The following is a 15,865-nucleotide window of genomic DNA, read 5'->3' as shown; positions in this document are numbered from 1 at the left end:
TTGCATTGCCGTTGCGAAGAAGGGCACGGGCACAGCCACAGCCACAGCCACACACAGCCATCCTGGTCTAGACGTCTAGACATTTGAACGCGTTGGCAATGTGAAATATATCCTTTGTTGCAGCGATCGACTCCGGCCAGCTACGTCCATCACTCCACATCGTGATGATTTCGACTCTCTCTCTCTGCTAAGCTTTAGACATTCAGAACACTCGAACTGCTCCACAGCTTTAGAACTCTAAAGCTACACAGATTATACGTTCCAATACTTAGTGCACGTTGGAACTCCCTTCACTCTTGGCCCTTTGGTTCAGAGTCCGACCGGACCTTCGACACCCCTTCTTATTCCCACTCGTTTGTAACCCCACTGCAAACTTCGAGCACCTATGCTCAGAAATAAAGTCACCGACCGATTTTAACTAGACGTAGGGCACGTTGCCTGAACCAGTACAAATCCTGTGTCATTGAGTGCTAGGCCACATCCGATCACAACGTACAGCAAAACTACAAATATCTACTTGTTGGTCACTTTTCACACCAACAGTTGGCGCCGTCCGTAAGGAGAATGTCGTACGTCCATGTTTTTGGTCATCGGATGGCCCAACTTTCCGCCATCTTCGGCATGACGGGCTCAAGCGATATGATTCGTTTTGGCACGCTGGAGTTTCCCACGCTTCTGCCTGTTGGGATGTGGGTTCCTCCCGTCTTCAAGCCGTCCTAGACCTTCCTCTTCGGAAGCCTGGACTTCATCACCGACCAGCTCGGCATGCTTCGCCTTTGCGAGGAGGCACTTATCCCGGTGCCCGTCGAAGGAGGAGCGCCCTCCGTCGGCTCCGGGCCACCTGGCGACCTCAACGACGAGACACCTGTGCTTCGCTCCGAGCCCACGCTGGGCTCCTACCCCACTGTGAGTAACGTACATATTGTTCTTTACTCGCTATTTAATATCTTCCGCGTCTCTCCAGAGGGACCCCGTTGTCCCCACCGCAACCGACATGCGACCGTTTCCCCTACAGCCTCGCGTCCCCCGCGGACGCATACACGCGGGGGCTCCGAAAGATGTTGACGCCGCCCCCTCTCACATTCGAATTCATGGGGATGGCGGGCTATCTTCCCGCCTCTTTCCATGACCTCGTGGATGATGAGGTTGAAAGCGACGGCTCCACATCGGTGACGTCGTGGCACCTAGTCACCCTCTGTCCCAGGAGTGCGCTATGGCGGACGCTCCGGGACAGCCGCCGGTGGTAGCGGAGTCCCTATAGGCTCACACCCCTCTGGACCCTCGTGCGGAGGCACTCGCTCGTGCGTAGGAGCACAGCGAAGAGTTGCGACAAAGGCGGCAGAGCCAACTGCCACCTGCGCCGGCGCGCTCGGCGTAGCACACTGCGCCACGCGCGCGTAACCAGGCGAGCGGGGCCCGGGGTCACGCCCGTCAGGTCCAACGCAACATCATGGACGGAGGGAACGATCCCCCACAGTTCGCTCAAGCTGGCCAGAACATCGCCGTTGCGGCGATGCTTCTGCGTGGCCTTCCCGAGCCTGTCGACCCCCAGGAACAGGCAATCCACCGGAACCTCCGGGCGCTGGTGGAAACCGCCGCTGTTCAACAGGCGGAGAGCTCCGCGTCGCGACACCGGCTAGCGGCGTCTTCCCCTACAGGAGGAATGGGGGCGCACCAGTCGAATCGCTCCATCCGCTCACCACTACAGTCGCCGGGCGTGGAACAGGAGGACGCAGCTGCACCATGGCCTGACCCGACGCCCGCTCCAAACCGACCACCTGTGTGTGAATGGCTCAGGCCGAACCGTGACGCTCGCAGCATCATCAACAATCGGCGTCAAGCCTGGTATGATGATGATGTCCATCAAGGGGCAGTGAGAGCAGGCGCCATGGGCTCCATCCAGACCATCGAGGGGAGCAGGGACACGCACCCCAGGCATGGCCGCCGACCAGACGCCCGGAGTCCCAGCCCGGATGGCCCGAGACCATGGGCCTTTGGTCGTCGCATCCAGAAAGCACCGTTCCCACAACGCTTCCGACCACCTACCAACATCGCCAAATACACCAGGGAAACGAATCCCGGTATATGTGTCGACATAGAATTTTCGTCTCCGTGCCGAGGACACACGCAGCAAGCCGGAAGGGTCCGCTCGATGGAGCAGATCCGCCTAGCTTCAGCGCAAGGGTGGTTGATCCTGCGCAATCCTCCCGAGACGTGCCAGTCAATTTGACCCTGTAATTGACAATGAGAGAATGCTTATCAGTAATTAAGGGCGGAACATGCCGGTGTTGCCAGACATTCCCGAATGTGCATCTCTGAGAGCCGATATGAGAGGAGATCGACTAAATAGTTGATTCCAGCATATTCATAAGAATAAATCGGTTAAAGCTCATGGGGTTATGTGAGAAGAATCAGTTATCATTCAAAATAAATATTATTTAAGCAAACATTGATCAATGATGATCGGTTTATACTGAGCCAATGATTACAAGTAACCAAACCCCTTTTTATATAAAGAAACAAATCAACACCACTTAACCATTTAATAAAGATAAATCTAATGAACATGTTAGATCTTATCTATCGCCATGACCAGTGGAGCATGTGGCAGAACCTCCTAAGAAATCGGGCCCACGTGCACCTATCGATGTCTCAACAGACCTCAGATAGCGTACACAAGTTCCCGACAACTTAACAGATCTGTCGGGTGTCCTCAGGAAACCCGAATCATCCACGAATCTTTTCCAAACAGGATCCCAATCACAGTCATTGCAGATTACAACAGTTTTCAATATACATACCAGAGATTATAAAGCGGAAGACTTAAGTTTTGATATTACAAACCAGTTGTTTCAAACTTACAAAACCATAAGTGTCATACAACCATAGTAGTGGGATAATATTACATTAACATTATTTATTTCACACAAACTAGTGCCTTGTCCATAGGCCATTCATCATTCCTCATCGTCATCGACTTCAAGCACTGACATGCAGCAGGGACCAAAACAAGCCTGCGCATGCGACTCACCTGCAACAAGGGTTAACAAACCCTGAGTACAAAAGTACTCAACAAGACTGACCCGACCAAAAAGGGTGAAGGTCTTAGGGATGCAGGTGTTGGGTCAAGGTAAGGATGTAGAAAGATTCAAAAGTTCTTTGCCAAAAGCTTACTATTCTTGATCCTAATTTCAAGTTTTACCCCTAAGTACTTTAGTTCAATATCTCAAACTAAGTGTTCATATCCCATGTTCCAATCCTTCTCATTCCATTTCTTTTCTCAAGTTTTAGTAATTCACCAGTCCTACATTGCTTCTGTAATGAATCGAGTCTCCATATCCGCGGAGCAACGGAAATTCGAATTGATTCAAGTCCCAGCTGGGGATTCCTTATCACACGACATATGTAGAACTTAATCTTGCATATATCAACCTCGCTACTGGATCCTCCCATACTAAGCCGTCTCCACGCCACCCGAGAGCACAGCACGCCTCAAATCCGGCCACATTCAAGCCACGAGGGTACACGCTACTCCCGCCATCTCACCACTCCCAGTACGTGGGCATTCGTCTTAGTATCGGTTTAGCCGAAGTAGGCTTACCGGAGTATGTGACCAGTACTACAAAGTGTCTCGTTCAGAAGATCCACAATGAGTGGCCTTTAAGCGACATAGTCGGCAACATTACCCAACATTCAAGATAAGCCACCCGACTAGTCTCTAGTTCATTCTATCTTCTTTCTTTCTTTCTTTCTTTGGCCAGTATGCCATCTTTGATTGTATCGAAACTTTTACTTTGAAAGCCTACCATAAAGCATACTAAGCATTCTACGCCTTTGTAAAATGAAATCATCTTCAAGGATGGTAAACAATTAACAAGGTAGGCAATGCATCAAGTAGGTAACATTTGAATTAATCAACTTAATGCAATAGGTAACATAGGTGATAAACTTTTCAAAGTAAACAAGGTAATGGTTTAATGCATAAACCGGGGCTTGCCTTCGTTGATGATCTCAGGTTCCGGATCAGCACCACTATTATCGAATCCCGTGACAACCGGGGATGCTTCCAGAACTTGCTCAACTAGAATCGGTTCACTCTCGGATTCTACACGAAATAACAGCATATGCTTCAACATGATGACAATGTAAACATGATGCTTTCATGGTGCATGAAATATAACAACACCTTGAATACAACTTTTCTTCACGGTACAGTTACAAGCCAAACTAACCAAACCATATTCGTAACGGATGTGACCACGTCAGCACCGACCACTTCGGCGAGCTCTCCGACCACTTCGGCGAACTCTCCGACCACTACGGTGAACTCTCCGACCACTACGGTGAACTCTCCGACCACTACGATGAATTCTCCGACCACTATGGTGAATTCTCCGACCACTACTCTTGAAACCCTACTGGTCACAAAACATGATCAAAACAAGATCAAACACTAATCAAACACTTATGGTTTGCTTTTATTTATTTTTGAATCAATTTGGAAATAAGCCCAAAAATAAACTTGTCCCAAATGACCTCAAAATTTTATGTAAGCTTCCTCATGACAAATTAGTGTACCAAAACAAATTTCCAAAGATTCAGCACTATTCAAAATCAGAAGATATAAAATTTCACTATTCTTCTCCTTCCTTCTCACTGACAGCCCGACCCCACCCGTCAGTGACCCATACATGTCACGACGGCGCTGCCATCACTGGCCGGCCCCAAAATGCGCCGACGGTGACGCTCCGGCGAGGCAAACCTCACCCAAATAATCTACACACCCCTACGAACCCATCCCCGTCCTTGGAATAGCAGAAGGTGCACCGAAGAAGACTCCACGCCGGCCATGGCGGCGCGAGCACGTCGGCTCACGGCATAACCTCGGCAAGAATGCGGTAGAGTCAAAAGCGAAGTGCACATCACGTTCAGTAGCTCACCACGGTCACGCCGGTGGGCTTGGTGAAGGCGGAGACGGTCTGGAATGGCCTGGCCACGTCGAGGCGATGGTGGCGGAGCTTCGGCCGGGCTCGGGGAAGAAGCTGTTGCGCCGGGCGACTCCGGCCAACTCAAGCGGCGTGAGCAAGTCGTAGAGAAGCGCAAGACTGAGGCGATCGCTTTGGCATAACTAGGCACGACGGAGGCTGTTCGACGGTGGAAAATTTCACGAGCGCAGTGAGGTCGTCGGCGGCGAGTAGAGGCAGGAAAAGAGGAGAGGGACGACGATGGTACGGCTATTTATAGCCGGGAGGAGCTCGTCTGGCTTCGACAGCACACGACGAAGATGCCACGGCGATGATGACGTGCCAGGACGCGAGGAAGCGGCGCAAAACACTCGGCGGCGGCAGCGGCGTGGCGCCGGCGGTAAGCGGTGATGTAAATCTTGATTTTTGAATTATTTACAGAACTGCCACTGAGTCTATTTTTCAAATTACTCCCAAATTTTCTAAGGAAGTTGAAAATCTTCAAAAATGAAAGTTGCTCAACTTTTTAAACTCTACAACTTTGCTGCAAGGAACATTTTCAAACTCTGCCTCCATTTTGAAATTTGAATTTTGAATTAGTCAAAAGGGGCAAAAAGGACTTTTATAATTTGAATTTGAATTCAAATTTGATTTGTCTTTCTTTTACTTGAATTTTGATTTTTGACCAGTACATGGCCCATTAGGGTTATTTGAGTCAAATGACATATGACCTCACATGATCACATGAATTTTGACCCTTGTAGTCATGATCTTTATTTAGGATTTTGAATCACATCACATGAAATAACAACATTATGAAATAAACCTTATTTAGTGAATGCATTCAAAATTTTCTACTCTATGAATGCTTTGCAATGCATATGATGACATGTCAAATTTTAGTGCTAGGTCAAAACACCAAAGGTGTTACAGAGCATGAGGCAGAATCATGCAGGCCGTAGAAACAACAATAGACTCGACGACCCTAACTCATTACTAATATCAGTGGGGCATGAGGCAGAATCATGCAGGCTATAATACAATAACAAGATCATGGGGCTAACATATCTTTCAACTTATCTCTAGTTCAATGGTCTCGTAATGTGAACTGTTTGTGAGAGCGCTCGATATCGGCTAAACAGCCGATTCAGGCATAGCACATAGTTAAAGTCATGCCTTCTCAGGAACGGATCTATCAACTAACGATCCCCACTCCACGATGCTTACAGTGGGGTGAGAGGCAGAATCCCACAGGCCGTGATAACGGGCCATGAAACAGTTCTCGCTAACCAATAGATCTACTCAAGATTGAACATGCCTTAACCGCACGCTATGCACGATTAAGATTGATATAAAACAGCCGATAAAAACACAACTCATCATTTAAGATGTAGATTAGATCAGTTTTAGATTGGCAAACGATGGGTTAAATAAGATATAAGGCCGATCCAGATCAATCTCAATCGGGCAGAGTGATATTGCTGTAATTAGATAAACAATGAAAGCAATAAGCAATATCGGTAACTTAATGAATCTACCAAAGACTACCATTCAAAGGTAGAGCCGATAACTTGACCTTGATCTAGTTCAAGCAGTGGGGTGTGAGGCAGAATCACACAGGCCATACTTGAACTAGGCAAGAGTCGATAACTAGCTTACACCAGAGTCGCAGTGGGGGTCGACCGGATCGATGCAGCCATACGAACAGAGGTATAAACCATGACAGTACTTACAGACAAGCAATGGAGGTCGACCGGATCGATGCAGCCGTACTCACTGAAGAACTCGCCGAGATCTACTCTACTCCTACTTCTAAGGGGTGGCTGGAGCCAAAAAAAGTAAATTGACTTGTATTTGATTGATTGTGTCCTTTTATAATAGCCAGGGTTTGATATTTATACCCGGAGTCTAGACATGAATCCTACTCGAGCACGATTTGTTACAATCTTTGACATAAAACGAAAACATTCCTAATTTAAGATAACTTGGACTCTAATCTTTCCCTTTTTGTAGAGTCCAACATGTCTCGTCCCAGCGCCGATCATAGCCTCTGTCGTTATCTGCTGGCGCTATCTGAAGAAAGCCGATTCTAGTGCTGCATCCGAATCAACTGGTTTTGATCTACACGCAATTGATCCCTTGCTGTCATGATTCTGGGAGCTCTCGAGCTTCTAAGATCCTTCTTCCAAATTCTGGTGTAAATAATATGGCTTAAAGACTTCCGGCTCGCCTGTCGAGCCGGAGGAGTGGATGATGACCACTTCATCATTCAGTACCTCCCCATCTGTGTGGGGCAGCATGTTCGAGCATGGCTCGAATTCCTCCCGTCTGACAGCATCCGCGACTGGGCGGATCTCTAGAGGGTCTTCATCAGGAATTTCCAGGGGATGTATGTCCACCCTAGTAATTCCTGGGACCTCAAGAGCTGCCAGCAAGAGCCCAATGAGTCCCTACGGGATTACATCCGTAGGTTCTCAAAATGGTGCAACTCCCTTCTCGATGTTGTTGACGCAGACGTCATCAGCGTGTTCCTCTCCGGGACAACCTGTGAGTCCTTGATCCACAAGCTCGGCTGTCTGAAGCCCCGTGCCACCCGCGACCTGCTCGACATCGCCATGAACCATGCCTCTGGCGAGGAGGCGGTAGGAGCGGTCTTTAGCAGAGGCCAGGACAAGGGCAAGGTCAAGCATGAGGACCAAGACGAGGGCCCCTCCATGTAGAGGGGCAAAAAGAACAAGAAGGATCGGCGCTGATCGACCAACTCTGCTTTGATCGCCGTGGCCGATCATGCGGGCAAGCAGCCCCAGTAGGGTCAGCCCGACCACTTCGACAAGCTCATGGAGAGCCCGTGCACCAACCACGCCTACCCCACCAAACACCTCTATAAGGACTGCAAACTCCTCAAGCGCTTTCTATGGCAGGACAGCGGGCCAAAGGAAGGAAAGGGCAAGGAGGCTGTGGCCAAGAAAGGAGGCGCGGCAGGCAAGGGTGATGATGGTTTTCCCGACCCCGAGGAATGCCTCATGATCTTTGGGGGATCCGATGCCATCTACTCCAAGCGCCAACACAAGGTGCGCTACAGAGAGGCATGCGTTGCTGAAACGGCCATCCCCTCTTTCCTTAGCTGGTCAGAATCTCCAATCACTTTTGATCAGAGGGACCATCCTTCCCACATCGCCAGACTGGGTCGCTACCCGCTCGTCGTCGACCCCATTGTCCGCAAGAAGCGCCTCACCAAGGTGTTGATGGACGTAGGCAGCAGCCTCAACATTCTCTATGTCAACACCCTCGATGCCATGCGCATCCCCTGGTCAAAGCTCCGCCTAGTGAGCTCTCCCTTCCACGGCGTGATCCAGGGGACGCAGGCATACCTGCTCGGGCAGATCGACATGCCCGTCACGTTTGGCGACCGAGCCAACTTCCGCTCGGAGGTCCTCACCTTCGAGGTGGTGGACTTCCCAAGGTCCTACCACGCCATCTTGGGGCAGCCATGCTACGCTAGGTTCATGGCGATCCCCAACTACACCTACCTCAAGTTGAAGATGCCGGGACCGAACGGCGTCATCACCGTGGGTAGCACCTTTTCGCACGCCTACACGTGTGACCGCAAGCATTTCGAGCTTGCCACTACAGTCATCAACTCAGCTGAGCTCCCTCAGCTCAGAAAATCATCAACTCCAGCAGTCTTAGACTGCAACAAGCCAACATCCTCGACTGCCTTCCACCCAATCTTAGTATCAGTTTAGCCGAAGTAGGCTTACTGGAGTATGTGACCAGTACTACAAAGTGTCTCGTTCAGAAGATCCATAATGAGTGGCCTTTAAGCGACATAGTCGGCAACATTACCCAACATTCAAGATAAGCCACCCGACTAGTCTCTAGTTCATTCTATCTTCTTTCTTTCTTTCTTTCTTTGGCCAGTATGCCATCTTTGATTGTATCGAAACTTTTACTTTGAAAGCCTACCATAAAGCATACTAAGCATTCTACGCCTTTGTAAAATGAAATCATCTTCAAGGATGGTAAACAATTAACAAGGTAGGCAATGCATCAAGTAGGTAACATTTGAATTAATCAACTTAATGCAATAGGTAACATAGGTGATAAACTTTTCAAAGTAAACAAGGTAATGGTTTAATGCATAAACCGGGGCTTGCCTTCGTTGACGATCACAGGTTCCGGATCAGCACCACTATTATCGAATCCCGTGACAACCGGGGATGCTTCCAGAACTTGCTCAACTAGAATCGGTTCACTCTCGGATTCTACACGAAATAACAGCATATGCTTCAACATGATGACAATGTAAACATGATGCTTTCATGGTGCATGAAATATAACAACACCTTGAATACAACTTTTCTTCACGGTACAGTTACAAGCCAAACTAACCAAACCATATTCGTAACAGATGTGACCACGTCAGCACCGACCACTTCGGCGAGCTCTCCGACCACTTCGGCGAACTCTCCGACCACTACGGTGAACTCTCCGACCACTATGGTGAACTCTCCGACCACTACGATGAATTCTCCGACCACTATGGTGAATTCTCCGACCACTACTCTTGAAACCCTACTGGTCACAAAACATGATCAAAACAAGATCAAACACTAATCAAACACTTATGGTTTGCTTTTATTTATTTTTGAATCAATTTGGAAATAAGCCCAAAAATAAACTTGTCCCAAATGACCTCAAAATTTTATGTAAGCTTCCTCATGACAAATTAGTGTACCAAAACAAATTTCCAAAGATTCAGCACTATTCAAAATCAGAAGATATAAAATTTCACTGTTCTTCTCTATCCTTCTCACTGACAATCCGACCCCACCCGTCAGTGACCCATACATGTCACGGCGGCGCTGCCATCACTGGCCAGCACCAAAATGCGCCAGCGGTGACGCTCCGGCGAGGCAAACCTCACCCAAATAATCTACACACCCCTACGAACCCATCCCCATCCTTGGAATAGCAGAAGGTGCACCGGAGAAGACTCCACGCCAGCCATGGCGGCTCGAGCACGTCGGCTCACGGCGTAACCCTGGCAAGAATGAGGTAGAGTCAAAAGCGAAGTGCACATCACGTTCAGTAGCTCACCACGGTCACGCCGGTGGGCTTGGTGAAGGCGGAGATGGTCTGGAATGGCCTGGCCACGTCGAGGCGATGGTGGTGGAGCTTTGGTCGGGCTCGGGGAAGAAGCTGTTGCGCCGGGCGACTCCGGCCAACTCAAGTGGCGTGAGCAAGTCGTAGAGAAGCGCAAGACTGAGGCGGTCGCTTTGGCATAACTGGGCACGACGAAGGCTGCTCGACGGTGGCAAATTTTGCGAGCATAGTGAGGTCGTCGGCGGCAAGCAGAGGCAGCAAAAGAGGAGAGGGACGACGATGGTACGGCTATTTATAGCCAGGAGGAGCTCGTCTGGCTTCGACAGCACACGACGAAGATGCCACGGCGATGATGACGTGCCAGGACGCGAGGAAGTGGCGCAAAACACTCGGCGGCGGCAGCGGCGTGGCGCCAGCGGTAAGCGGTGATGTAAATCTTGATTTTTGAATTATTTACAGAACTGCCACTGAGTCTATTTTTTAAATTACTCCCAAATTTTCTAAGGAAGTTGAAAATCTTCAAAAATGAAAGTTGCTCAACTTTTTAAACTCTACAACTTTGCTGCAAGGAACATTTTCAAACTCTGCCTCCATTTTGAAATTTGAATTTTGAATTAGTCAAAAGGGGCAAAAAGGACTTTTATAATTTGAATTTGAATTCAAATTTGATTTGTCTTTCTTTTACTTGAATTTTGATTTTTGACCAGTACATGGCCCATTAGGGTTATTTGAGTCAAATGACATATGACCTCACATGATCACATGAATTTTGACCCTTGTAGTCATGAGCTTTATTTAGGATTTTGAATCACATCACATGAAATAACAACATTATGAAATAAACCTTATTTAGTGAATGCATTCAAAATTTTCTACTCTATGAATGCTTTGCAATGCATATGATGACATGTCAAATTTTAGTGCTAGGTCGAAACACCAAAGGTGTTACAGAGCATGAGGCAGAATCATGCAAGCCGTAGAAACAACAATAGACTCGACGACCCTAACTCATTACTAATATCAGTGGGGCATGAGGCAGAATCATGCAGGCTGTAATACAATAACAAGATCATGGGGCTAACATATCTTTCAACTTATCTCTACTTCAATGGTCTCGTAATGTGAACTGTTCGTGAGAGCGCTCGATATCGTCTAAACAGCCGATTCAGGCATAGCGCACAGTTAAAGTCATGCCTTCTCAGAAACGGATCTATCAACTAACGATCCCTACTCCACGATGCTTATAGTGGGATGAGAGGCAGAATCCCACAGGCCGTGATAACGGGCCATGAAACAGTTCTCGCTAACCAATAGATCTACTCAAGATTGAACATGCCTTAACCGCACGCTATGCATGATTAAGATTGATATAAAACAGCCGCTAAAAAAACAACTTAGCCGTACTCACTGAAGAACTCGCCGAGATCTACTCTACTCTTACTTCTAAGGGGTGGCCGGAGCCAAAAAAAGTAAATTGACTTGTATTTGATTGATTGTGTCCTTTTATAATAGCCGGGGTTTGATATTTATACCCGGAGTCTAGACATGAATCCTACTCGAGCACGATTTGTTACAATCTTTGACATAAAACGAAAACATTGCTAATTTAAGATAACTTGGACTCTAATCTTTCCCTTTTTGTAGAGTCCAACATGTCTCGTCCCAGCGCCGATCATAGCCTCTGTCGTTATCTGCTGGCGCTATCTGAAGAAAGCCGATTCTAGTGCTGCATCCGAATCAAATGGTTTCGATCTACATGCAATTGATCCCTTGCTGTCATGATTCTGGGAGCTCTCGAGCTTCTGAGATCCTTCTTCCAAATTCTGGTGTAAACAATATGGCTCAAAGACTTCCGGCTCGCCTGTCGAGCCAGAGGAGTGGATGATGACCACTTCATCATTCAGTACCTCCCTATCTGTGTGGGGCAGCATGTTCGAGCATGGCTCGAATTCCTCCCGCCTGACAGCATGGAGAGCCCATGCACCAACCATGTATACCCCACCAAACACCTCTATAAGGACTGCAAACTCCTCAAGCGCTTTCTGTGGCAGGACAGCGGGCCAAAGGAAGGAAAGGGCAAGGAGGCAGTGGCCAAGAAAGGAGGCGCGGCAGGCAAGGGTGATGATGGTTTTCCCGACCCCGAGGAATGCCTCATGATCTTTGGGGGATCCGATGCCATCTACTCCAAGCGCCAACACAAGGTGCGCTACAGAGAGGCATGCGTTGCTGAAACGGCCATCCCCTCTTTCCTTAGCTGGTCAGAATCTCCAATCACTTTTGATCAGAGGGACCATCCTTCCCACATCGCCAGACTGGGTCGCTACCCGCTCGTCGTCGACCCCATTGTCCGCAAGAAGCGCCTCACCAAGGTGTTGATGGACGTAGGCAGCAGCCTCAACATTCTCTATGTCAACACCCTCGACGCCATGCGCATCCCTAGGTCAAAGCTCCGCCTAGTGAGCTCTCCCTTCCATGGCATGATCCCGAGGATGCAGGCATACCTGCTCAGGCAGATCGACATGCCCGTCACGTTTGGCGACCGAGCTAACTTCCACTCGGAGGTCCTCACCTTTGAGGTGGTGGACTTCCCAAGGTCCTACCACGCCATCTTGGGGCAGCCATGCTACGCTAGGTTCATGGCGATCCCCATCTACACCTACCTCAAGTTGAAGATGCCGGGACCGAACGGCGTCATCACCGTGGGTAGCACCTTTTCGCACGCCTACACGTGTGACCGCGAGCATTTCGAGCTTGCCACTACTGTCATCAACTCATCCGAGCTCCCTCAGCTCAGAAATTCATCAACTCCAGCAGTCCCAGACGGCAACAAGCCAACATCCTCGATTGCCTTCCACCCAATCGAGGAAACCAAGGCGGTAGGGATCGACCCCACCAACCCAACCAAGACGGTGTGGATCGAGGCCACTCTCCCGGCCAAATAGGAATGTGAGCTCGCCAACTTCCTATGCGCCAATCACGATGTCTTCGCATGGAAGCCTTCTGACATGTCGGGCATACCGCGAGAGGTCGCTGAGCACGCATTACGCCTCGTCCCGGGCTCAAAGCCTACCAAGCAACGCCTATGTCGCTTTAACGATGAGAAGCATAGGGCCATAGGTGAGGAGATCGCCAAACTTCTGGTAGCTGGATTCATCAAGGAGGTATACCACTTCGACTGGCTAGCCAATCATGTTCTTGTTAAAAAGAAAACCAGGAAATGGAGAATGTGCGTTGATTATACTGGCCTCAACAAGGCATGCTCAGTCAGAGGAGGGACGACGCTCGCTTCCGACCCGGTCTCCACTCCATCCATAGGCTGGATGACATCTTCCTGGCGCACGCCTTGAGCCTTGCTCGAATGGTGAGCCTCCATCACCCACTGCGTGGAGACTTGCTCGGCCACCGTCTACGCATATGGCACCAAGCTCTCCCCAAGCGGCGAAGTCTAGGTGCGGGTGGTGCGTCGCCACTAAGGTCAGCACCCTCGACGTCCCGTAGAACATGCCATCGGAGATGAGCGCCCGAACTTCATTCGGGACCTCTGCCAGCTGGATGGGGGGCGTATTGGTGCTCGGTGCCAAACCGAACACCTCGGAAACAACCACCTAGGCGACATTGCGAATCTGGTCAAGCTCCCCCTCGAGAGCACGTCGCTCTTCAAGAGACTTGGCTAGCGCCTCCACGCTCCGACCGATCACCATCTTGGCTATCTCTAGCTCTCGCTCTAGAGAATCAATTTTTCCACCCAAATCTAGAAAAAGGACGACAAGTTCAGAAGCAAAGAAATGGAAAAACCAAGGCATCAACCAAAGGTGGAATAGGTACATACCAAGGTGGGTGCTTTCGAGGATGGAGAGTCCTTCCTCTTGCTAGGTCACCTTCTCGACTCCTCTGCCCCAAGCACCTACCACCAGAGCGTGACCACATCTTGTTCAGCCTCTGACCAGGCCTTTCGCTCCATCTCCAGAGTCTCTAAGGACTTCTGAAGCACCACCTCGGTCTCCACCAGGTGGACCTTTGCTGTGTCTAGTCATTACTCGGCAGTAGTCGCCCATTCTGCCCTAAGCAATTCCACCGCCCACGCTCGCGTCGCCTCGGCAGCCCAGTCTTAGGACTCGCGGCGGGTGAATTCTAGTTGGCGCTGAAGCTTGTCAACCCACCGTGACATCACGGCTTCCTGCCCCATCCGACCGTGTTCCTCCCAGATGAAACGGGACTTACGGATCGACATCGCCTCCAAATCCTGTAAAGCGAGAAGCAAACATGCTGAAACAACTGGTGAAAAACCTAGGAGTCAAGGACAAACGCTAAAGACGCAGAGAACTTACCTTTGCGATGCTTTGTAGGTCGACTATGACCACCTAGTGGACAAGCTCCACCCGCTCCAAGGCCTCCTTGAGCCTCTCCTTGGTTTGGGCGAGGTCAGACTCCATCAACAATCCTCTCTCCCCAAGCAAGTGCCAGAGCCCCACCTCCTCCTCATCGCGAAGGACGAATCGAGCCATCCTTAGGTTGCCAGGGTAGGGCCACACCAGCTCACGAGTCGCCCCTGACCCGCTGGAGGATCTAGCCATCATAATATCGTGCGATGGCCGGATCATCACCAACTCCTGCGACGTGGGATGGCCAACGGCTCCACCCCAGTGCCTGCCTCGCCAGAGCAGGGGATCTCCATTATCTGGACTCTGCGGCCTGCGCGGTGGATGTTCTACCTCCGGCCTAGCCGCGTCTCCTCCTGTCCCCACCTGCTCCGACCAGGAGGGCGAATCGTGCGCTCCTCCGTCAGGCGAGGCAGGGAGCCTAGATTCCCTCCTCTCTTCTGTCGCAGCTATTGGGGGAGGGACCACAAGGGTCACCTCCAACCCAACCCCTGCCGTCACCATAGGGATCACTGCCAATATCGTCGCCGCCACTGCCACCGTACTCACAATCGGCCAGGAGGACGCAACCCCCAGAAGGGAAGGTCACACCACCGCCAATCTGCTTTCCCTGCCACTCGTCGTGACTCACTGTAGGCTGGGTCTCCACTCCTCCCGCATAGGAGGCGGGGTGATGCCCAGTCCCGCCAGCCCCTGATCGTTGTCAAGAAAGTACGGGTCAGTCGCGCTCAAAGAACTAAGTTGTAAGATCGAAAGGAAACATAGACACATACCTAGACGAAAGCAGCAGAGCCCTAAAGCCCCGACCCACGAGCGATGAGACCACCGGATGAGGACCACTCACGGGTTATGACCTGTGCCCCCTCGCATCGACCTAGGGTGGAGCCGACCCGGCTGGTTCCCGATCAGCCCACGAATGGCAGCGACCGCCGACTCGTGGCACACCCACCGGAGCAACTGGTGGGGCATCTCCCCGTTGTGGGTCGCGCACACACGTTGACCCCAAAGATATGGGGGTACGAGCACGCTCCTTCGATCGACCGGCATGCCCTGCCATGCTCGGAGCAGGGGCGGCAAAGCCAACGATGCTTCCGAAGGGTGCGGCGACTGTGCCCGCTTCGCCTCTCGCTCGACGGTGGCATCTCCACTCGTGGCGCGCTTCCTCGACTGGGGAACGTTGCCACACCTCTATGGATTCCACCCACCGCTGATGGACACGGTCGTAGGCTCACGACGCTCCACCGAGGTCGCAACGACGCCCTGATCTCTTTCATCCTCGGAGGTGCTCGCACCGCCACCGATCTCCGTGGGCTCCTCCGCCTTGAGCTCCGCCTCCACGTCGCTCCGGCTCTTGCCCGCTCGGACCAGTCAGGCGATCTCCTTCTCGTGCCTCATCCAGACCTTCTCAGCTCTCTT

The sequence above is a fragment of the Miscanthus floridulus genome, chromosome 19, assembly GCF_019320115.1.
Source record: "Miscanthus floridulus cultivar M001 chromosome 19, ASM1932011v1, whole genome shotgun sequence".
NCBI classification, from domain to species: Eukaryota; Viridiplantae; Streptophyta; class Magnoliopsida; order Poales; family Poaceae; genus Miscanthus; species Miscanthus floridulus.
This window is presented reverse-complemented; position numbering follows the sequence as displayed.